This window comes from Haplochromis burtoni, unplaced genomic scaffold (genome assembly GCF_018398535.1).
Source record: "Haplochromis burtoni strain Fernald_Lab_line unplaced genomic scaffold, NCSU_Asbu1 Contig_449, whole genome shotgun sequence".
In the NCBI taxonomy this organism is placed as follows: Eukaryota; Metazoa; Chordata; class Actinopteri; order Cichliformes; family Cichlidae; genus Haplochromis; species Haplochromis burtoni.
In genome coordinates, this window is record NW_024582810.1 from 410,894 (window position 1) to 426,892 (window position 15,999).

The following is a 15,999-nucleotide window of genomic DNA, read 5'->3' on the forward strand; positions in this document are numbered from 1 at the left end:
TGTGTGTGTGTGTGTGTGTGTGTGTGTGTGTGTGTGTGTGTGTGTGTGTGACGTATAGAGAGAAGCTAGTCCATTGGAAATAAATGTTGAACGATGATATCTGTAAATGACTTTGCCTGTTATATAGCGACCAATCCAGTCAGTCTGTGAGGACCTGAGGTTAATGGGCTCTTTGGTTTTACACTCATAGATACTACAGCACCTATGTTATGTTATGTTATGTTACTTTAGTGAGGCTGAATCTCTTTCAGGCTTCTGTCAGCCTAACTGAAGAAAACTGAGTGAGTCCTTGGGCCAAAAATGGTCCCTAGGTGAATGTTCAAACAAGTATATGGGAATCCCGAGCATAAATTTAGATACACGTGTGTTCCCTGGACCTCTGGCTGTAGTTGCTGTCCATGGTGCTGATCATATAATATTAATAATATATTATTTTCAGCCTTACACACTGTTCTCTCAAAAATCTCAAAAATAAATCTCGTTGTATAGAAGTCATCAGAAACGAGCCCTAGTTCTCTCTTGATTTGTGATTTATGCGGAGACTGAGTTGATGCACCATATGAGCAGCATTGGTTTGCCTCACTCATAATGTCTGATATAAAAGAATTAAGGCTGCAAAGATTTTATTGTGTAACTTAAATAGAATTAAATGACTCATTAGGGGCTGAATAAAGAATACAAGGTGACTAGTTTAATGAATCAAAGGGTTTTTTTCTAGTACTTTCTCATTCACTGCCTGTGTATTCCCTATAACCCTTATTCCTTTCCACCACTGAGGTCCTCGTGACAGGGCCAAGTAATATCTGATCTGAATTTAAAAACAACCTGCTGCCGCTGCCAAAAGTGACATATTCACTTAAAGGAGCAAATCTGGTGGAGTCTTAGAGGAAATTTTTCTCTAACAGGTTGATTAATATCGGTCTCAGTGAATTTACCATTTTGATTATGTAGGAGTAAAAATGTCAGTTTCTATTTGCATTTCAAACCAGATTCTGTCCTTGGGATGGGAACACAGAGATTTACTGCATTTTAAAATCTCCCAAGTGTTATTTGAACAGCTCAAGGTTATTCAGTTTGACCTCACAGCTGTGGAGCCACTTTGGCTGAATTTGGGTGTGATTTTAAGCAGAAATGTAAAAAAATAAAAATAAAATTGGCTTCTGGAAAAGTACCGCATTCTGTGTAACTGTAAGCACATGTAATAATTTGAAGAGCAGTGCCATATGTCTATGTATTAGCACAATCTTGGATTATTCCTAATGACACATTGATCCATGTCCATCAGGGAATTGGATTTGTAGATAGATGATGTTTTCAGGTTCTTTCTTACCAATGCTTTACCAGTTTTTTAACTCTAAACCTGTGTCAGCTTTGACAATTACATTCATACTCTTCTGCACCACCCAAGCAAATGTGCTCTGTCTCTGAGGGTGGCAAACGTGATGCCAACAGGTACTTTTCATGGATGTTGTGTTTGTCAAAGCTGAGGAAAGGAGAAAACTCATCAAGAGCACCTTTTTGTCTCTGTGTGCCAGTGAAAACAAACAATTTTCAATCAAAATGAGGCACTTTAGGCTTCCATGTCTCAGCAGGGCCAGATTCATTACAACTCCAGCACAAGACTTCTTACAGAGACTCTAACCGTTCACACCGAGAGCTGCTGAATCTTCTGTCTGCGCATTCTTAAACAAGTGCTCATTTTTGACAGAATTACTGAGCGAGCACAAAGCAAAGAGGAAAGGTAATCAGTTTGCAAATCAAGATGCACGGCCTGGCATGAATCAATGTGTGAGAGCAGAGCGAGTTCAAAGAGCAGCAAGGGAAACACTTAAACTGGTGTCCATCCACGAGAGCACGCTACAGATAAAGTTTCCCATTTATTAGAGGAAACTTCAGTATACTCAGAGGTACACACTCTCTCTGCATACTTCCACCAGTATGCTTAGTGGAAATGCAATGTGCACTACCATAGGACACTCTATAAAGTAACAGACTACTCTTTAATGGCTGTAACCTTGTAATGCATTGAGTTACATCCAGGTCACCACTAATCTAGGTACTGTTAGGGGTGGGTTTGGTTTAAGGAACATGCAAATTAAATTTTTCATGAAAATTGCTCAGGGTAAGGCTTAAAATTGGTATCATCACTGGACACAAGCTCGATCTTAGAGGGTTACAGGGTTACATACAGGCAAAAACGGGGTTACCTGATCTTAGCCCTAAACGTGTCATCAGTGACTTGGTGGATGTAAAGAGGTTACATGTAACAATAATCAGAATTCATTGTTTACTCTGTTCACCTCTTTAAAACTATTATTATTGTACAGAAATGTGGTCTAAGCAGCTTGAAAGAAAGTGACTGGACTTCATTAGATAAATGCTTTTGCAAATTTCTAGTTTCAAAGCAGATTTTTTTTAATCACGTGACACACTTTTATGAGGCCATTTGCAGGATTTCGACTTGTTTTAAGACTATCATCATTCCCTTAGCACAGACATTAGACACCGCTGTCTTACCAGAGACTTTCAAACAAGCCAACAAACCTCCTACATCTGGTTGTTTTTTCCCAGAATTCTCTGGGATGTTAAATTGTGACACCATGTTAGCATTAGACTATTTCTGGCTGTTCATCATACAGATGAAGCCATTAGACTTTTCTGTCACAGAACTGTTTCCTGACAGTTTTTTAAACGATTTTTTTTAAGTTGCTGGGCTCCACACAAGTGATAGATTTCCCCTTCTTTATTACCCTCTTCACAATCAGTCAGGGCCTTTAATGTGTCGTGTTTTCATAATCTCAGGATCTACCGTGTACGTGTCTTTGAAATCATGTCTCTGACTGAGAGGGTTGTACAATTTAAAGCACTTTGAGACGACTGTTGCTGTTAGGACATTGGTGCTATATAAATAAAACGGAAATGAAACTTTTATTTTTAAATCACTAATATAATAAATTAGCATTTGTTTCATAACTCCCTTGTTGTCTTTTATATGTTCAAGAAATAATGTGTGGCTGTCACAAACCTGAATTTGATCAGCACATTATCTGAGAGCTACTGGTATAACGCTGTGAGGTAAAAATGTAAAACACTTTAAAAAAAACTTAGAAAAGATAAAAAAGATAAAAAGATAAAAACTACATTACATTTATTGGGTTCAGAGATCTCATCGTTCTCATTTTACTAAATCACATTTACTATATTCATGTACACTAAAGTATTCAGTTTTACATTACTCAAGGTTAATGTCACGGCCAGGCGGATCAGCTGCAGGCTGATCAGCTCTCTCTCTCTCACCGGGGCGGAACTCATTGTGGGTTCACGCCCTCGGCCCACGCCCTCGACAGATGAGACACCTGGGTCTCATTAAGACGATCAGCATTTAAATCAGGAGGCGACTGCTGTTCATCGCTGGATCGTTGTCTACCACGCGTTAGTGAAGTCAAGCTGCAGCAAGTTTAGTTAAGAGTGTTTTCCTCTGTGCGTCGTTCTTAACCCTGTCTCCCTGTCTACAGAGCTTCCTGGATTTTTCCCCGTGTGATTCCCGTGTGGCAGTGTCGGAGTGTGAGCCTGTGATCGTGTGTGTGGATGATCTGAAGAATGCGTGCTTTCCCCCTGGACTTCCCTGGAGACCCCTTCTTCCCTCACTCAGCTGTATATAGCACCCCCCGCACCTTCTTGTATATACACCTGGTGAATTGTAAATAAATCCTTCTTGTGAGCATCAGAACCGGAGTCCTGCGCTTGAGTCCTCCTCCAAACCGTAACAGTGAAACTGAAAAGCCTTTAGAGATGTTTTAATGGGTAACTGGGGGACCAAAGACTCACTATTTAAATAGTGCATCTTTGATCAAAACGCAACTGAAATTTCCTTTATGGACTGAATGACAATGAAATGATTTCTGAACACAAAAGTTAAAAAAAAACAGAGAGAAGAGAAGGTCAAATATCCAGGGAACAGACAAAAAATTATATTAACAATTGTTTAAAAAAATTACATTTTTAAAATAGCTTTGTTTAATGTTAACTTTACAAATCAAACTGGAAGAAGTGGGAACTCTGTGACTCAGATTGGATTGGTTTGGGTGTTTTAAACTGGTGATCTGCATTTTCACCACAGAAAGGTTTCTCAGAATCCACAACACATCCACCCTTAAAGCCAGATGGCACTACAACAGCAGATGACCACTCTGGATTCCACTCTGGGTGTCCTGTCAGCCAAGAACACAACTCTGAGACTTCAGTGGGCACAGGCTCACCAGAACTAGACAGTTTAAGATTGAAAAAATGTGGTCTGGTCTGCAGATGGCCAGTCCAAAATTTGGCATTTGCAGCATGAATACATGGATTCAACCTGCCCTGTGTCAACAGTCCAGGCTGCTGCTGTTGGTGTTGTAAATTGTGTAGGGAATGTCGTCTTTCCAATCAATTATGTTTATCACGCCATAACTGAGTATATCTGCTGACCACGTGTGTCCAAAATAAATTGTGTCACAAAGCAAAGTTTGTTTCATAAATATTGAAACTGGTGTAGTGGACTTCAGTGACTTTCACAGTTACCAGATCCTGAATCCTGTAAGACCTTGAGGCTGTTCAAGAGCAGTGTGCTAGCATAAATGTCATAGGATCTCAGAAGAACGTGTCCAAAATCTTGTTGCCATTTATGGTTTTGCATGTGGATAGTTGACACTAGATAAACCGAATCTGGCACTACGGTAGTCCCCTTTTTATTGCTTTTGTAGAAGAGTAGAAGAGTGACCTCTTATAAATTAGAGGATAAGTCGGCTAATGCTAGCTAGCTTGGTTAACAAGCTGCATTCATAAAGTACACATATCTGGTAATTAGTGCTACGTAACATTCAGTTTTCATGGTAAATGGCCTGTATTTGTATAGCGCTTTATTAGTCCCTAAGGCCCCCAAAGCGCTTTACACATCCAGCCATCCACCCATTCACACACAGGTGATGGTAAGCTACATTGTAGCCACAGCCACCCTGGGGCTGCCGGACACTGGCGCCACCGGGCCCTCTGACCACCACCAGTAGGCAACGGGTGAAGTGTCTTGCCCAAGGACAAGACGACTGAGACTGTCCAAGCCGGGGCTCGAACCGGCAACCTTCCAATTAGAATGCGAACTCCCAACTCTTGATCCACGATCGCCACTGTACTAGACTTTTTCAATGGTCTCTTAGTACAAAACCCATTGTCTTCTCTTCTAATTTACCATATGAGGTGAATCGTCCAGGTTTTCAATGTGCCCCGCATGTTAGGTCAATGCTTTCTGTTCAATCTGATGGTAGCTGTTTTCTAATGAAGACCTAATAAAATGTTAAATTACCATGGAAATCAGCATGACTGCACAACAAGTCATGTTTTAATGCACAAAATCAGTTAAAATACTGCATAAGGCTCAAACAATACAAAACTGTCTAGTAGTCAAGTTCAGTGCCAAAAAGACTATGTTGATATCCATTCAAGGCCCTAACAATGGAAACTTTAATACAACTTAAGACGGTGAATTAATTTAAATTATTTTTTTTTTTAAATTGCCCTCTTTTCAGTTGTTATCAAGAGGAAATGCAGCAAAGTGCATTTATGTTATATTCATGCTTTTTGCTATAAGGTCAAGCGTTTTAACAGTGAAGTCCAGGGTTATTCACTCACTGTGGTGCCGATCTGTATGGGTCATTAGAGAAATTCCAGCTTTTGGCACGAACATATTGCCCCCCTTGATGTTACTACAATTTTGAGCACTCAAATCCTTTTCAGACTGATTGTTCTCTGTTGATTGTTCTCTGCTGTCCGAACACAGAAGTGAAAGACAGCTGAGCTTACATGGGATTTCTTCCTCAGATGCAGCTCACAGCAGGAAGACTGACTTCCAGCTGGTTGCCATGGCAGCAGTTTAACAGGCAACAGTGGTGGTCATCATGACGGGATGACACAGTGGATATTTATAAAGTCTAATTAGCTCAGCGTGGCTCTCGCCGTCCAACAGCCCTGACCTAAATCCTGTCAGATCAGTGAAGTCATGTTCCATGCTGAGAGATGCAGCCGGGTCGAAACCTCCGAGGCTGACATCACCTGCCCTTCCCTGCCGGAGCTGTCCGTCCGGACGAACAGGTGAAGCCAGCGTGAAGGTAATCACCTCAGACAAACAAGCAGGAGGGAGGACACTGACAAACTGACATTGTAGTAAGGAAAAACCAGACCAGACTGAGAGAGAGCAGTGCAAGGTTAAAGGTCAAACAAGCCGCTGTGTGTAGAAACTATCTGCAGCGCAGAGAATGAGTGTCTAGGCATCATATCGTCTTAAAGGACAGACTAGAAGGACAGACTGTGCTAAAAGTAAAGAATCAGAATAACCTTCAGTTCTTAAATCACCTCAAAGAAGTAGAATTTTATATAACAAAAATTCCCAAACAACAGACACACAGATGGCAGGAATAAAGACGGCAAACAAGAACGAAACAGGCGCTGATCCGACTGGTGAAAAGGAACTGGGAATCTCTCAACATTCATCACAAACATCCAAACAATCTGCAGCATTAACAGATGGTAAAAACGAACAGATGTCTGCAACTGATCACCTCCTGCATTTTACTTTCATTTGTCTTATGGACGAGCTGAAGAAGATATTCCTCTACAAGAGCGACATTTTATAATCAGCTCTGAAATTTCAGCTCAAAGAGAGCCTGATGGGTATAAAACATGAGGCAGGTTAGTTCCCTTCGGGGTCAGCCCTAGGGAAAAGTCACACAAAGTCCTTTTTCTTTCCCCCACTGCGACTTGATTGAGTTCAAATCCTGGATTACAAAGCTTAAGAGACAAAGGACGGGTCAGGATGATTTGATTTGTTGGCCTCTGCGGACGCATTAAAAACCTGCGATCAGGCAGAAAGAAATGAGCAGTGGCGGTGCGCTGGACAGACTGAGAAGGATTACATGGCCTGAACATACGTGACCAAAGAGCCAGCAGTGCTTTAATCTGTAGAATAATGGATATGGAGGGGAAAGGAGGGGTTATAAAAGAATTAGAGACAGAAGAGAATGATATGTATCGGAATTTTATAGAACTGCTCGCTAAAATCTACAGCAGACATAAATAATGTACACTGGATATGATGGCATTTATGGTGGCTGGTGGTTAGTCTTCAGAAACTTCCTTGTCTGTTCAGGATGAAGTCAAATCCCCAAAAAGTACCAAACACCTCCTGCAGACTTTTGTAATTCCCACACATTCTCATAAGCTTGATTACATGTCCAGAGTCTTGGAGACAATGCACCTTTGAATTTAAGATATTTTATATGTTTTGCTGTATTTAAAATGCTGTAAGATTTCATAATATTACTAATGAAGTAGGTAGGGTAAGACTGTTTGACTTTTCTCCAAAGAAACCCCAAAGTGTGTCTTGGACTCCTTCCGCTGTACATATTGTGCGACAGATGTAGAACATAAGACAATAACAGGTTGGTGGAAAGTTTGTGTCCTGGCCCAGGGTCAAGATTTTCTGTCTAACCCCATCATTACCAAATAATGTTGTTTTGTCAAACCTTCTGGCATGTGAGTAACCTGCAAGGTGTTTTTCATCACAAGGTCCAGAAAACCAGTTCATGGTATCGATGAGACCAGGGCATTTACTCTCAACTTAGAGGTCAATGTTGCAAACATGCACATTTTTATCCAAACCAAAGTGTTTCAAAGGTCCAAAAAGAAGGTAGCTGATAAACCTGGGTCAGCAGACAATATAGATGTAGTCTGTACAATAAATCAAGAAAAGACATACAGTGAGATGTAAGGTCTGACACCACGGGATGAGAACACCATATGCTAATTTTAGGCTCATTCACGGTGTTTTGTAATACGATCTGTTTGTCAATTATCACGAGCTCTTAAAGGAAATTGTAAGATGCTAATCCATGTTTTCCCAACCTTATACCTCTCACAAAAGTTTAGCCGAATTTCCTCTTCTAAAAGGTCTCACTTGATTTTCTTGTGTTTGTAGGCAGAATTACTCCAAAAGTCATACACTGAATTACATGAAAATGTTACCAGAGATGAGGCTTTTGGAGTTCATCTGGATCAAAAAATGTTTGGAAGGATTATTTATCAGTTGGAGACATAGAAAGAACTGGAGATATGTTCTGACTATTGTCTAGAAAAGAAACGCAAAGAAACAAAACGTACCACTGAAACAAAAGCATCTACTGAAGGAAGAAAGCATTGAGGCAAGTAAGAAAATAAGTAAAAAGGCAAGTAAAAAATGTAGCTTCTAGGTCTCTACCTATGTCCTGGATACGAAACCTTTAGTATGACCATATGTTATCCGTGTAGATGCTGACACACTTTTCAACTTAAAGACTTTAAGTTAAACTTTAACCTCACTTACTTACTGTTTTGTTTATTGCCTATTAGTTTGTTTCAAGCGTTATTCATCCCTCGGCTCCCTCCAACTCCCCATGATACTTCAAATTAAATTGAAGCTATTTTTATGCTAAAAACACTTTCCAGGACACTGTGCTTTCATCCAGCAAGCCACAAAGAGACAACTCAAAAATATCTGAGAGCCAGGGGCACTTCTGGCAGTTTGTCCGTTCTGACAGTGTTCTGGTCTTGGCTGCACTGGCAGACATATTGACACGCTTAAATCCTCCCTCTGTATTAGTGAAGACTTCCCTCTCTACAGGAGCCCCGTGACCCCGCCCCCTCTATCGCTCCGCTCTTTCTTTCATGTCTTTCAGTCTCTTTAGGCAAGCGGCGGCGGGGCCGGCCGGCGGCTCAGTGGGGGAGTTTGGCAGCTTGTTAAATGTTTTCTAAAACACCCACAGTAATTCACAGAGCCGGTAATTAATCAGGAGAGGAACCCCGCAGGCCACAACCAGGAGGGTGTGTGTGTGTGTTTGCTATCCTTCTTCTTTTTTTTTTAACAGAGAGACTTAATGATTCTACAGCAAAGAGAGACAATCACCGCAGACCACAGAGACTAAACCAATCTCAGTTTTGCTGCTACGAATTCGTTTTTGTGTGTGCGTGTGCAGTTAGTGGTTTAGCCATGTTTGTGTGCCCGTGTGCATGTGACTGCAGTGAATCTGTAGCTGCATTAACAGTGTTTCAATTTACACCACAATGCTCTCCTTTTAAATGCAAGCACGTAACGCTTCAGTCGCACCTTCAGGACTCACTCACTTCTGCTCGCAGCAATGATTGCCTGAACAGTCCAGCTATTTTAGGTAACTTGTGTTTCATAATTTAACTGATTTTTATTGCCAATACCACAGACTGTTGCTCTTAACAGCCTATGGAGTATCTTCTATGAGAAGAACATCAGTTGAATTTTCCTCTGGGTCAACAGTTAGCAACGCAGCTAACGTCGTGGCTCAGTCACACTAAAGGTAGAACAGAAACCTCCACGTGACTAGAAAAAACAATTGGTCATTGACTGATGACTTCAATTAATTTTTTTGCTGTCTGAGACCAAATAGAAGTAGCTGTGACCAACTGGACACGCAGAGGTGTCTAGGTGGATCTTTTCATTACAAGATGATGTACAGATTTCTAGGCGGGAGGCAACCTGTCTCCAAACAATCACAGTCTGACTCGGACCGACTGTAGTCACTATCAGATTGGTTTGCAAATAATTGCAATTCAATTTAATTCAGTTTACAGCAGTTGCCTCGAGGCACGTTGTAAATGCAGACAGATTGCCAGCAAGCTGCAATCATTTAATGTCAGCCTGCGTTGATGAGCTCAGCTCGTGTCTTTGAAGTAGCGGTCTGACTCAAATGAATGCCAGCTGAATGTATACTTGTTATATTCCTCTAAAAAAAGGTACACAAAGTCATTCTGGGTCATTGTGCTTCTCTGCAGCAACTATTTCACTATTTGTGGAGGAATTTCTGAATTTGTTTCACATTTACAAGAATTTAGTTTTGACTCGAAATGTAAGCACTTCATGCTAATTTCTGTTTAATCGGATTTTCTTTGTATGAAGATTTGTAAGAAATGGCAATTAGTGGGTTTTGCCAATTTATCATAGTTAAATAATGACAACGAATTAATGAATGGTATCAAGATAACAATTATATGCAATAGCAGACTGTTAGCACACTAACTGCTTTGAAGACATCAAACAGGTCCCCCTGGTGGTCCTCCTTGGGTCCTCGTATTCTGGGGCCTGAATCTCCTCCATACCTGCTTCATGCCCTTGGGGGCGGGGCTATGGCTCCCCACACTCCCTAGCAGATCGTTACATGGAGAAACCTTTTGAATACAAGCGTGCTGATCCACACAGGTGTGCACACAGGTGTACACACGGGTGTTCACAGACACAAACTACACCTTTCTTGGCTGCTGCCTCAAAGCACATTGTGCGCTCTCGATCTTGCGTACTGCACAATAACATGTAATATTTAGTATCTACCGTTAGCTAGTTTATTGTGATGATGTTGTATTTATTATGTTGCTCTTTCTTGTTTGTTTTCTCTTCTGTTTTCTCTTATCTCCATACAGGTGATCCAGGTGTTTTGTTTGTTTTTCTTTTTTTTTCTTCCCCCCTTTCTCGCCATCTCTTCCCCCCTGTATTTTTCTTTCTCTCCCTCTCTTTCTTTCATTCTTTCTCCCTGTCCTATCCCCCAGTCATGTCTGTAACAACCGAAAATCAAATAAAATAAATACATAATTATAATAAAGGTCTATCAAATGGACCAATATGGCAAGGCCATGATGATCCAATTGGTAAAGTAAATCTGCTTGGCATCTTTCTTGGCCTTCAGACAACAATTCTGATGACTAAAGATCCAAACGGGACAGGCAAAAAAAAAAAAAAAGAAAAGAAAAGAAAACAGGCAACCAAGCATAAGAAGAAAAGAAAAAAAAAGAAAAAACAGAAGAAGACATCAAACAGGAACAATTTCGAAGGCAACGAGATTGCTTGAAGTTCACTGTGTACAGCTGGTTATGCTGGGGGATCATATATTTTGTCTGTGTTAGCAAGTAAGCTAATGTTATTCAGCTGATTTAGTGAAGCCTGACTCATCAAACAAGGCAGCATTCAACAGTCACCATAAGAACGGCATTCGATTCTTGGAGGGATCGTTTGATTATTTTTAGTCAAATCTAACGCAAAGCTAATATCTGCTATTTTTTTCAGTCTTATTGAGTTCATTCTATTTTGCACTCATTTTACTGAAAATGAGTTTATATTTCAAAAACAGATTACATCATAAATACTGTAACAGCACTGGAATCCCATATATAATATTAAAATAATACAACAATACCCTGCAATTAAAAACAACCATTAAAAGCTATGAAAGCAAGAAGAACCTCTCATGATAACACTATAAAATCTTTACAATAACAAAATAAACATTTCTCCTCTGACCTGTAAGATGCTTTTGTCTTGTTTTTTTCTATTAACATCCTCCTGAAATATTAGCTGGCTGTGCTGACAGCAGCACCGTGAATATGACTGATAGCTGCAGCGCTGGCTTTGTTTCTCACAGCTTTCATTAAGCTGCTAACAGGAAGTGGCTAATGAGCCGGGCTGCACTCATTATTATGGAAAACAACACACACATTCGTTATCCTAATCATCTAATCATGGTCACTGCCCTGTGGAGTCAGAATACACACATCTCCATACTTCACCTAGCTGTGGATATTCATCAGCATCTAACTGCCTCCATTTAGCAAAAAAACAAAGTGTAATGGGGCATATTAGCACAACATATTTCTTAGTTTAATGCCAATGTAGGAGAGACACTGGGGAAGTGAGTCGCTCACATGTCCGGGAAACTTTGTCATTAATATGTAGGGTTTTTATGACTTCTTATATTTTAAACTTAAAGAGGAAGCACCAATAAACACTCTTGAACTGTTTACTTTGTCCTCAGAGGACTTTTGAACTCAGTAAAATGTTTTAGAGGCCATAAACAGCGAGATTTCATTTCCAAATCCTTAACACTAATGAGCTGATAAAAAAAAGTATATGCAGCATTTATGGCACCATGCAAAAAATTTAAATGCAGGTTATGAAGAGACTGAATATGTGTATAAAAATAAAAAACAAACGTTAAATATGACGCCACCTCAGTGTCTTTTTGAAGCACATTTTTCTCTTTACTTTTACTTTCCTGCCACTTTATAAGAGTTCAAGGCAAATTAGGATCTCCTGAAGACGTTTCACATTAAAAGCCTCCAACAAGAGCGAGATAACATTCCTGCTCAGCTGCTCGAAGACCTTTAATGTGAAGCATTTATGAAATTTGATTGTAATCATTTCCATATTTCTGTGAGTCACGAGGACCTCAGAACACTCACACTCTTAGGTAGACCTGTTCAGTTGTTCCTCTTGGTCCAATGAAGAACGTTCGGGATTTGGTGGAATAGAAGATTGTCATTATGGATGCGATACCAACAAATCTGTAGAAACTGTGTGATGACGACATTTCGTACAGAAATCTCAGAGGAATGTTTCCGGTGTATGTATGTATGTATGTATCTTCATGTTATTTTGTCCATTAATATGCAGAGAAAGTGTGTAAATGGAGCGTGTAGGTAAACTGCTCACGTTATCAAATATATTTAATTTGCAGATGAAGCAAACGGAGATAAAAGGCAGACACAGGAGGGATGAATGAATAAATTGAGAGTGGATTTACAGATAGCTCGAGGCTCGTCATGATAAGAGAAACTTCAGTTTAATACCATGTCGCCTTCAGCTCTGAAATAAGGAATCAAAAAAACATTTAAAGAGGGGAAATGATGGAGAGATGGATTAAAATGCACAAAGTGTAGAAAGGCTTCACCTCCATCAGAAATGCACCAGCTTTACTCCACAAAGTTGAATTCTTTTTCCTTATTCTCCCCCTTCTTCTTACATCTGCTTAATCCTTTGTTTCTTCCCTCTGTAAAGACTTGCATGTGGTTACTGACACTGCTTTGCAGAAAGAAAATCTGACATTATAGAGAGAAGACACAAAGTTCACTCTGGAGAAAGGTTCAGCTCAATTATTTGTTCAAAGATGTGATAATTGTTGTCCTGAGAAGATTGTCCTGAGCCCATTATGTGTAGAGTAATTGTAGTTCTCATTTAAAGTTATTAAAATGGTTGCTTTGACTTTCAGTATTTTTTATGTGTCTGTTTATAATTGTTCTTTGTAATAATAGCCGTAAGCTCCATCATTGTGCTAGCATCATCATTAATTGAGTTACTGCAATGGGGCTTCTGCTCACTGACATTATGATGGGACAAGGATTTTAATTCTATTTCAAAACTCCCCAAGTGATGCTTATTCACAGAGCCCCAGGCTGTTTGGCCTTACAGGCGTGGAGCCGTTACCGACTGATTTATATTCATTTATTTTATTATTTTCCAGGTAGAAAATTCAAAAGCACATCTGAGTGCCTACGGGGTTAAAAAAGTATTTTTCTTTATTGTCTGAGCTTAACAAGTGACAGAGGTGTAGATGAAACGTCTCTAGTGTGACAGTCATGTGCTTTATATGCCCCCCATCAATCCCACCCACCTCCTGCAGGCTCTGGTACAGTTCATGTCATGCTTTTTCTTTTAGCATTTATCCTTTGTTATTCACCTACTTGAGTTATCACCTCATTTACAGTGTTTCCATGTATCCCTTTTTTTGTTTTAAGTTGCTGTTCTTCTGTTTCATCATCTTATGTTGGATTTATTGCTGATTATCCAGCTATTTTCTAGTGTGCATGCAAGTAACTTTGATTAAAGTTTGCTTTTGATTTCAAATCTATCTGAATTGGATTTCTTCATCTGGCGGCCTTAGCTGAACATTTTCTTTCATTCAACCCTAGCCCACTCAGACATTTAATTGCACAGGGATTAGAGTGCAGTTAAATAAATTTTCAAGAAAGTACCGTAGCTGTACAAAGGACTCCATGGTAAAGGACGGGCAGACGGCAGCCACTATTGTGACTTAAAGGGAGTCTAATATGTTTTTAATTATTTTACTGTTGCAATACAAAACATGTTAAAATGTTAGTGTATGTACAAGTACAAGCTTTCAATGCCCAGCTTCACAGTTTTCTATATTCCTGGCTCTGTATAGCAGAGGTTATTGCGTATACACTTATCTTGGCCTTACATCCATGAGTTGCACGCAAGCCCCACCCACTTGCTTTACACTTGTGTGTTGTGTGGCAATTGATCAGGAAAAAAAAACTTGGTGGGGGGGGGGGGGGCTAAAACAGTTCAGAACATGATTTTTTGTCCAACTCCCATCATCCTCATCCAGTTGTGGCAGATAGCTGCCGCTCCCTGAGCCTGTGTGTTCCTGTTAAAAGGTTTTCTTTCCTACTGTCACAATGTGCTTGCTCACAGATAGTTGGCTGATTGCTGGGGGTTTCTTTCTTTTAAATTATACACCAATTTGAGGCAACTGTGATTTCGTGCTATATAAATAGAATTCAATTTAATCGAATTAAATAGAACTAAAAGACAAATAAGCATTATTTTAAACTGCATTATACACAGCTGCTCTAGTAAAATCCAAAAATAAAATAAAGCTGGAGCTGAAATGAGCAGAACAGTGCGCTTTAAGCCTTTTATTTTTGAGCAATTATTGTTTGTTAAATGCTTCTCTATTTGGGGAATCAGGGGACGTCCCTTCTCAACCCCAAATTATCCCTTTTTAACCTTTGCCTTTAGAGATTTATGTAAAAAAAAAAGTTTGTTTTCAGGAATAGTGGATCAATATATATTAGTGACTGCACATTAGCTATTAGAGAATAAAAGAGCAGAGCCTTCCATTCACTGCCAGCTCATCCAGCTTATTGCTATTTCAGATCTATAAGAGGAAAGACACATGTGGACACTTTTTTTCACCCATTTCTCTGTAACTCTGAGCTGCATAAGCAGAAGAAAACAAAGATTCAAGAGCTTTTTTTAAAAGGGTTCTCTCCTTTACATATGAAGGCTCCTCCTGAAATTCTCTGTCAACACAAACCAACACAGTCTCTGGGACCATTGTGTGTTACGGTACATTTCAGGAACAAATACACACACTTTGGAAATGTACGACTCGTGTTTACATGTCAGAACATGGCACTTTATGATCAGATTTGAGGCGTGACACACTGAAGACGCAGACTCTTCTCCTGTTTATTGTAAACATCATGTGATGTTTGCCGGCAGTGGCCGTTGAGAGTGGAGTGTAAACAGAATATGAATGTGGTGCGAGCACAGAGAAAGACTCAGAGGGGACACCGAGACAAAGACATGAAAGGACAGAGACGAGCAGAGAGGCCCAGCTGGAAGGAGACTGAAAATACCCGAAGGTTAATTTGCAGATTTTCTCCTGAGTCCAACAAACAACAGCTGCTTCTGTTTGATTTCAGCTTTCTCTGCTGTAGAAAAATAAGACTAGCTTGTGTTTCATTAGAGGTGCTATCACGGATTCTAATTGTACGGAAAAATCTTGTGGTACTGACAGCATTAAAAGAAACACCTGTTCATCAGCTAGTCTGAAGAAGACCTAATGTCTTCATGTGGCAAGAAAACTTTTCTGTCTGTCACTTCCTAACTTTAGTTCTGTGTGAAAAACAAAGCCCTGCCATTTAACTAAATGAGAATGCCAATTAAGTTGTGCAAAAAGAATATACGGTCATCTGGGATAAAGTTTCTGCAACTTGAATCCACTTAAAGAATATTTCACATTTATCCTTTCCTCAAACTACAGAAAGCAGAAAAGACTGATGTAGCTGTTACGTCTGAAAAGTGAAGACAATATAAATGGGCCTTAAACCTGCATTCTTGACCAGCAGGGGGCAACTTCTCTGGTTGCAAAGAATTGCTCATTGTATAGTAGTCTATAGGAAAAATAGCTCTGAGTTCCCTTACCTTAGTCCAGGTGAGCACTTTAAAACAGGACTGAAAGCTAATTTAAGTAAGCCGCACATGCAAATCCCCCCGAACACTTCCTCTGCCTGAGGCACTGACTTCTCGCTGACTCCTCACGAACACAAGTG

The 15,999-nt window shown here is 39.9% G+C and overlaps 1 protein-coding gene and 1 long non-coding RNA gene across 2 annotated transcripts in view; one reads left to right on the top strand and one right to left on the bottom strand.

Annotated features, from left to right (window-relative positions):
- Positions 1-15,999, bottom strand: part of dcc (DCC netrin 1 receptor) — a gene marked incomplete at its 5' end in the record, with an annotated part of 257,227 nt that overhangs the window by 213,202 nt on the left and 28,026 nt on the right. The gene's annotated exons all lie outside the window — the stretch shown is intronic.
- Positions 3,316-3,727, top strand: LOC121812158. The gene is made up of 2 exons (XR_006052894.1): positions 3,316-3,432; positions 3,516-3,727. It is a non-coding gene; the product is annotated as an uncharacterized LOC121812158 (long non-coding RNA).